Raw genomic sequence first — 8,102 nt, forward strand, 5'->3', positions numbered from 1 at the left:
AATATATTATGTACTATGTATGTATCAATCTGAGACTAAATATATTATGTACTATGTATGTATCAATCTGAGACTAAATATATTATGTACTATGTATGTATCAATCTGAGACTAAATATATTATGTACTATGTATGTATCAATCTGAGACTAAATACATTATGTACTATGTTTGAATCAATCTGAGACTAAATCTAAGGCTAAATATATTATGCGGTATGTATGAATACTTTACAGTAATAGCCAAAGGGGGACGGTGGGGTAGGTTTGTTGTTAAACGCCGAAGGCACGGGTTCGATTCTCCACATAGGTGCACTGTGTACAGCAGATTTGTGGTATATCCTGCTTTGCTAATGCTGACATATTGTTAAAACGGCGTGTAACTAAACTGACTCACCAGATACAGAACACTGATTACGCTGTGTGGATATATAACTGATAGCTTGTCGCTGCACCCAACAACATTATATTTGGACACTGACCTATGCATCTGGGTCATATCAGAAAGCCGGTACACCCGATCCAGTCAGCTGCCTCTAATGACAAACACAGGTACTCGCGACTAACCCGAGTCTTCACAGATAAGCAGCATGTCACATGCAAAACTACAAAATTTACAGAAACCTCGTTATAAGACTACATGGTATCAGGGAAGTTTATGTTGAAACTTTTCTTATTTCTTTCTATTCAGACTTGAATCTGCGAGACTGTTGCTTCAACTTCAAGAGAGAATGTCATGATGAAGCCGACCATGTGCCTAAATGAATGTTTTATCAAATGTTTGAATTTCATCTACCTGCATCTCGGACAAAAAAATAATAGTATTTCCATACATGTTTCAATGAACATGTTTAAATGAACAAAGACTTAAATATGGACCCTTAAATAACCACTGAAGAATGTCTGCACATTTCCTAGATGTGGCGTGTCTCATATCCCAACTACTGTCTCCCAACTACTGTCTCCCAACTACTGTCTCCCACCTCGTCGTGTCGTTATCAGATACAAAATATATAGAAACTGGGAGGTCCGTGTAGTCGGCGTTACTTGAAACCTGCAGGGTTTATCACGTGACAGCGCCACGTGCCATAATAGAAAGCATGCAATGAAGTTTAAAAATAAAAATGACACAGATGACCATCTGTTAATGGTTCAATACTAAAAGGTTCAATCCTTCAGCAATTAAATGACTCCTTGTTTGAATTATAGCTGTCCGAGGCAAAATGCCGATGTTTAGAACTGATGTCATTCCCCAAAAATGTGATAGGCGTGATATGGGATTAAATTACGTTTGTGACGTGATTTGATTGTCTGGTCTCCACTGACTTTCAGGAATGGAGATTTTCAAACAGTTTCAAATTAAAGACTTTTGTCATTTTGACATTTACTTTCGATACCAAATATTCCTAATACTTTGAATGTAATTTAATTAGAGTAAATATCCTCGTAACTCTCCATTCCTTAAAAGTAATGTACCTCGGCCCCTCCGTGAAGTTACGTGGACATTACCCTATACCACATGCACTACATTACACTGCATTCGCCAGATATTAACCCTTCATGTCTACACATTCAGCAAAACTGTCCAGCCTACAGCACAAGGGTCGAGCCCACGACCAGCTGATTCAGGTGCCCCTGAGGTTGACTGAGACCTTTTAGTATTCCTTCTTTCAAACACCAGTCGCATAAACGCTGGATGTAGCATAGGTTAGTCTATAAAAGTGTGAGTCTGTGTTACATTAACTATGTTAATTACTCAGTTAATACCTACCGCAGTGAGGCACAAACAAGTTCTCCTGGAGACAGTACACCATCACTGTACAAGCGCCATGGTCTATCCCTCCGTACACGGAGTACACACCTCAATATATAGTATCACCTCCTCACGTTGGCACTATAAATAACGCATTGCACAGGTGGCGGAATTTCATTGAAGAAATAGTCAATACGTCGTCGAAACATGACTGATAAGAAGGAGTGGAGCTTGAAATGTAAAGCTGAAGGATATTTCATATCGTGTCTTGCACACTTATGACACATGAGCCTGCTATTGTATCTTTTGTTTGTTTTCTGAATGACAGTAAGGATTACAACCAGGTTTATCTAATCTTTTGGCCCTGACTATACCTGACTATACCTGACTATGACGCTGAGTATAAAATAATGATAAAAGACATACGATAAAATATATTTACGTTGTCTTTGTTTGATGTTGTGATTACACCCCTGTTAAGTCTGAAATGGACTGGTCCACATGCCTACTTCGCCTAACGAGCAAAGTCACTCAACCCTGACTATGCCCTGGTCGTCCACTTGCTACGGTTTTAAAATTAGACGAAACAGGTTGATATATATTACGGCCACATACGGTTTGAGTGTTAAGCGGTTTCCTCCTGGGGAATGATTATGTAATGGCAAAAATCACAATTATCACGCGGCCGGGTATCAAACCCGCGACCTTCCGCTCTCCCGTCGAATGCTCTTATCATGTCACCGTCAGTCCACCTGAAGTTGCTGATAAGTGACGATGAAGCTTTTGACAGCGCATTGCACTGAATAACCCAGGTAATATACAAATGAAGACATTTGAAGATGGGATAATCTGAGTAGGAATTTAACTGACAAAATGAGTCCACTATCCAGACAATATCAACGAAGGCAAATGTGCACTAGTATTTTAACTATGACACGTGACCTTCGTGAGTCAGTGTGTCACCAACGACCTGAAACCATACACTGAGTTTCAGCTAACATGACAACTGCCAGGGCAAGACGTACCGTTAAGCAAACTAAACGCCGGTCATGAAGGAAATATGTGTTCAAAATCAACCCACGTACACCTATGTTCAATGTGTGGAACATGATTCATAAGATTAAGGGAAAAGTGTCAAATTCATCTCAAAGATGGTTACTCTCGTTTAACAAATAATTTGAAATTGTAAACAAACTTGGTGAAACTTTGGCAAACACGTCATCATCATCAAATTATAACTCTTAGTTCCAGAAATACCAAACCCAACAAGAAAAGAAATCTGGTGAGGTGATGGTGAGGATTACAACTGAACGCTTTCTCTCAATGAAGCATACTGCCCTGGGGCAGGCTTACGACACTGCGACAGGAGCTGATGATATTCATTAACAGCTTCTGAAACAGCCTGATTCAATTTTGGAAACACTACTCATCATATCTGATGACATTTGAACAATTTCCATCTTCATGGCACAACGCTATTGTTATCCCTATATCAAAGCCTGGCCGGGATCATACTGATCCCTCAAACTACCGGTCTATGTCATTAACTGTGAGAGCATGGTCAACAATCGGTTATTCTTGGTACTTGTAGACCAGCAACCTCCTTAGTGACCTCCTGTGTGGTTTTCGAAAGAACCGAAGAACCATCTGGTAAGTCATTTTTGAAAAATTCTAATGTGAACAAACAACACACTGTATCCATCTTTTTCGACTTACAGCAAGCATCTGATTCCACTCGGAAACATGGTATCTTGAAAGATTTACATGAATTTGGATTGAGGGACAGATTACCTCAATTCATTTCTAAGTTTCTAAACAACAGACATTACAGTACGAGTGGGTTCACTCAAGGCAGCATCCTGTCTGTCATACTTTTTAGCATCAAAATCAACAACCTCACTAACGTGTTGAACAGTCGTGTTGATGAGTCCCTTTTCGTGGATGATTTTAATATCTCATGTCGTGGTAAGAACACGCACGCAGTAGACAGACAGCTACAGCTCTGCATTAACAAAATCCAAAGATGAGCCAATGAAATTGGCTTTATGTTTTGAAAATCCAAACCCTCTTACATTCACTTTTGTCGTAAATACAAACCCGAAAGATCTAGGTGCCTGAAAGCTCTTGACTTGCTAAAAGTCCTTTCAAATGCAGAGCGGGAAGGGGATCAGATTTGACTTGTGCTACGGCTCCACTGGCAATGATGGAGCCTGCAAAAGCAATTTAGAAAAAATAAATTCTGTTCTCAATTTCGGTTTTCGCCACCGTGGCAGATGCTGAAAAAACAAGTCCATCATATCCCCTTTAAGCTAAACAAGTCAAAAACAAATCCTTTGGTGTTCCAACAGGGTTACAACCAGTTACCTTGTTAGTATAACACCCACAGGTCCACTTTCCACTGGCCAATGTGACATCGGCTTCAGCTGGTTGCCGGGCCACGTCGCCCATAGGCAAACTGTAGCGCATATGGGTTGCGCAGCATAGAGAAAATGACAAGTCTTCTAGCATGCAGGTAACACAAAAGCTGGTGCTGTAGCTAAAGCAGCTCTTGACAAACCCTTATCTCTACCGCCGATAGTGATTTCAAACCCACTGTCAGGTTATACTCAGGACCTAATGACAAAGGTGAAACAACCAAGCAGGAAGACTTCATGAATTTAAGGTGCAATTGGAAATACCTACTTGGGTTGTCAGTCAATTTTACGACGATGTCGTATTGACCATAATCAGTTTACTCGTGACTATCTGCTGTAAACGGATGTAGATCGACCTCATATGTGTGTGTCTCTTGAGGTGGAGTGGTCGCCATTATTCACATTCTGCTTGACTGTCTGAACTTTTCGACTGCAATGGACTCACATTAAGCTCCGAAAAATCTGAAAGATCATCGGGAATCGACGGGAAGCTCATTTGAAGCTACCAGAGGGACGTTCACCTATACTGCAGTACCGTAACTTGTAGCTGCGTAATGTGAATAACAAATTACCTGCTTTAGTATACGCTCCAGTGCTATGACATTTTCTGTCTTCAAATAATCATGTAATGAATATATGTTTTCAAACATAACATTTGAACTTTGGACTTAAAAAGTGTGTCAAACTAGATTTGATCACAATATGGTTTGAATTATGCCGATGTGACGTAAGACTAATCTCAGCTAACGACCCTCGACCTGCACACGTAGACCCGACCCATCGCGTGCCAAACAATGGCTGCATTCCCCTCGCCTCAGGTGACATCCTCATATATTACTAGCAGCTTGTCACCTAACCCGGAAGTATATTCTGGTGCATTTACACATATCTGTGCATGACTCACGGATCCCATAGTTATCTAGGTGTCAGTTCTGAAGCTTTCTGGTCATTCTGGGACAGCACGTCTTGAACCATCCCATGTTTGAGTGTGGACATCAGAATGTCTTGAAACAAGAACGATACACCTTATTTTAGAAATCCACTTCATACTGTTGTGCAAATTTGATTTCCACTCCAAAAGGGTGTGACAGCGTAATTTATTACCAGTTGCATCATGCTCTCTGGGACAGCTATAGACTAATCTAGATGCATGGGACTTTCTGAAAGGTCTTTAGACTGTGGAAGTGGGCAAGCACCTACCTCTATAATCTGTCATCAGAATCATCCGTAGTGTGGAAATGGGCAAGCACCTACCTCTATAATCTGTCATCAGAATCATCAGTAGTGTGGAAGTGGGCAAGCACCTACCTCTATAATCTGTCATCAGAACCATCCGTAGTGTGGAAGTGGGCAAGCACCTACCTCTATAATCTGTCATCAGAAACATCCGTAGTGTGGAAGTGGGCAAGCACCTACCTCTATAATCTGTCATCAGAATCATCCGTAGTGTGGAAATGGGCAAGCACCTACCTCTATAATCTGTCATCAGAATCATCAGTAGTGTGGAAGTGAGCAAGCACCTACCTCTATAATCTGTCATCAGAATCATCCGTAGTGTGGAAGTGGGCAAGCACCTACCTCTATAATCTGTCATCAGAATCATCCGTAGTGTGGAAGTGGGCAAGCACCTACCTCTATAATCTGTCATCAGAATCATCCGTAGTGTGGAAGTGGGCAAGCACCTACTTCTATAATCTGTCATCAGAATCATCCGTAGTGTGGAAGTGGGCAAGCACCTACCTCTATAATCTGTCATCAGAATCATCCGTAGTGTGGAAGTGGGCAAGCACCTACCTCTATAATCTGTCATCAGAATCATCCGTAGTGTGGAAGTGGGCAAGCACCTACCTCTATAATCTGTCATCAGAATCATCCGTAGTGTGGAAGTGGGCAAGCACCTACCTCTATAATCTGTCATCAGAATCATCCGTAGTGTGGACATGATGTCTACACCACGGATATCCAGCCAACTCGTAATCTGGAGACTCGGCGGCCAATATAGTTACTTGTTCTTTAGTACCACCCCTGACTTTATATATGTTACCATTGCCAACATATTCTATACTGCCATTGTAATTTACTTTAAATGAATGTTGTACAGCCATTCAAATGTATACTGACTAGAGCTGTGGCGATATAGCGTAGTAATGATAATCGTGATACTTTATCGAAGGATGAATATATATATACTATTTTTCGTATCGTGATACGTATTGTTGACCTCGAAATTGTTAATTGTCAGAAGAAATTGACGGTTGTGTCAATATTTACACCGTTACTTGATATCGAAATATTCGTTCTAAAGAAAGTAATTGAAGAAAGCATATCGTGAAATGTATCGAGTCGTATCATTCCAAGATATCGCAATACGTATCGTATCGGGGATTTTCTGTATCGTCACACCTCTAATACTGACACTGTAGTTGCTTTGTAATACTTTGTATCGATATCGATTTTGTAGTTAATTTATAAAACAGTTGTTAATTGTGAAAAGCTCATTTGATATTTGCTGGCTTCACGCTGAATTACATCAGTACAGATTTCTGTTTCACCATATTCATTTTAATTCTGAAGTCGGTACGGAGTTCTAAGAAAGCAGCATTGTCGAAAGGTGAATTTGTATAGTCACATTTGAGTGACGGTGAGTTTGGTTGTACGCCGCTTTGAGCAATATTCCAGCAATGTAACGGCTGGGGACACCGCACTTCACACATTTTAAGCCGGGTGTCCGGCGTGGGGAGTGAACACTTCGACCACGAGGCTTCTACCACCGCCCCGGTATAGCTTTCCGGGGGATATTTTCATTTATGGAATCATGTCTGGTGATTGAGTGGTTTCTGAAAGACGACTGGAAAAACAGGACAAGACATCAGCTCCACTGTTCTCCAGTCACGTGACCTCGTGAAGACTGTCTGGTCAAGATTCAACAAACTGGCTAAAGTGGTTTTTCAAGGCATAGCGAAACTCAGCTATTTCCTGGGCAATGTGTCTGGACTATTCCTAACTGTCAATGAGAAGGGGAGACAACTGCACAAGGCTTAGCTAGCCCTTGCTACAATTTATAGGGCCGCTTCTAAAGTTGTGACAAACCCGTCCAACAAGACGCAGAGGTGTGTATGTCAGTCGCTTGTAGCAAAATTCCAGGAATATCATTCCCCATCCACCTTAAGACGGTAACGATATTACTCATTTATATTTATCACAATGTGTAATCCCCGGGTTAATCGAAATATTAATGCGAAAATCATGAACGAAAATAATGATCAGAACATAAGTTTGTTTTGACATCGCCTGTGGTGTTGGCCCGTTCTGTCGACAAATGACAATTGTGATGTTGCTTATCGTCGACAGAGTGAAAACCCGGATTCTCGACACAGATGTCTCTGTTTTTATTGACAGTTAGGAATAGTCCAGACAGGCTGCCCATTCTATTTCCTAAATGAATACTCAATGAATATTCAGGTGTTGTGAAATTTTCATTTACGCTAAATTGATGCTAGGCAGGTGCTCGTGCATCCTCGATATCTCCAGGGTATACGTTCCGATAAGTCTCCACTATACCCTGGACCACAGGCAAAGTGTAGCGCAAAATGGGTTGCGCAGCAGAACGAAACTGACCAGTCTTCGTATATGCGAGCGAAGCGAGCAAAGGTTGGCAACAAACTTTCCTCGCTTCGGTCCGAAAAATATTTTTCATGTCAAAATGAAATATCGCCACCATCAAATATAGACACACATTTACTCACAGGGTTGTGCTCTCAGATTTCCAACCTCATACTTAACAATTACTCACGTGAAATATATTTTAATCAACGTTTTAAGCACCGCTGGTGCTCTCACAGGGCGTTCTTCGCCTCCATTACCCCTGCCAGCTTCCGGTTCAGCGGAATGAAGGAACAAGAATAAGCAGAAATTAAGAGGACACATCATATTGCC

At 41.2% G+C, this 8,102-nt stretch overlaps 1 protein-coding gene across 1 annotated transcript in view; it reads right to left on the minus strand.

Annotated features, from left to right (window-relative positions):
* The window catches only part of LOC137261435 (uncharacterized), a 36,327-nt gene extending 34,252 nt beyond the window's left edge, over positions 1-2,075 (minus strand). The window contains exon 1 of the mRNA XM_067799183.1: positions 1,771-2,075. The gene's annotated coding sequence lies outside the window, so the exon portion shown is untranslated. The remainder of the gene's footprint in view (positions 1-1,770) is intronic.
* Positions 2,076-8,102: the final 6,027 nt, after the last annotated feature.

This window comes from Haliotis asinina, chromosome 14 (assembly GCF_037392515.1).
Source record: "Haliotis asinina isolate JCU_RB_2024 chromosome 14, JCU_Hal_asi_v2, whole genome shotgun sequence".
Taxonomy (NCBI): Eukaryota; Metazoa; Mollusca; class Gastropoda; order Lepetellida; family Haliotidae; genus Haliotis; species Haliotis asinina.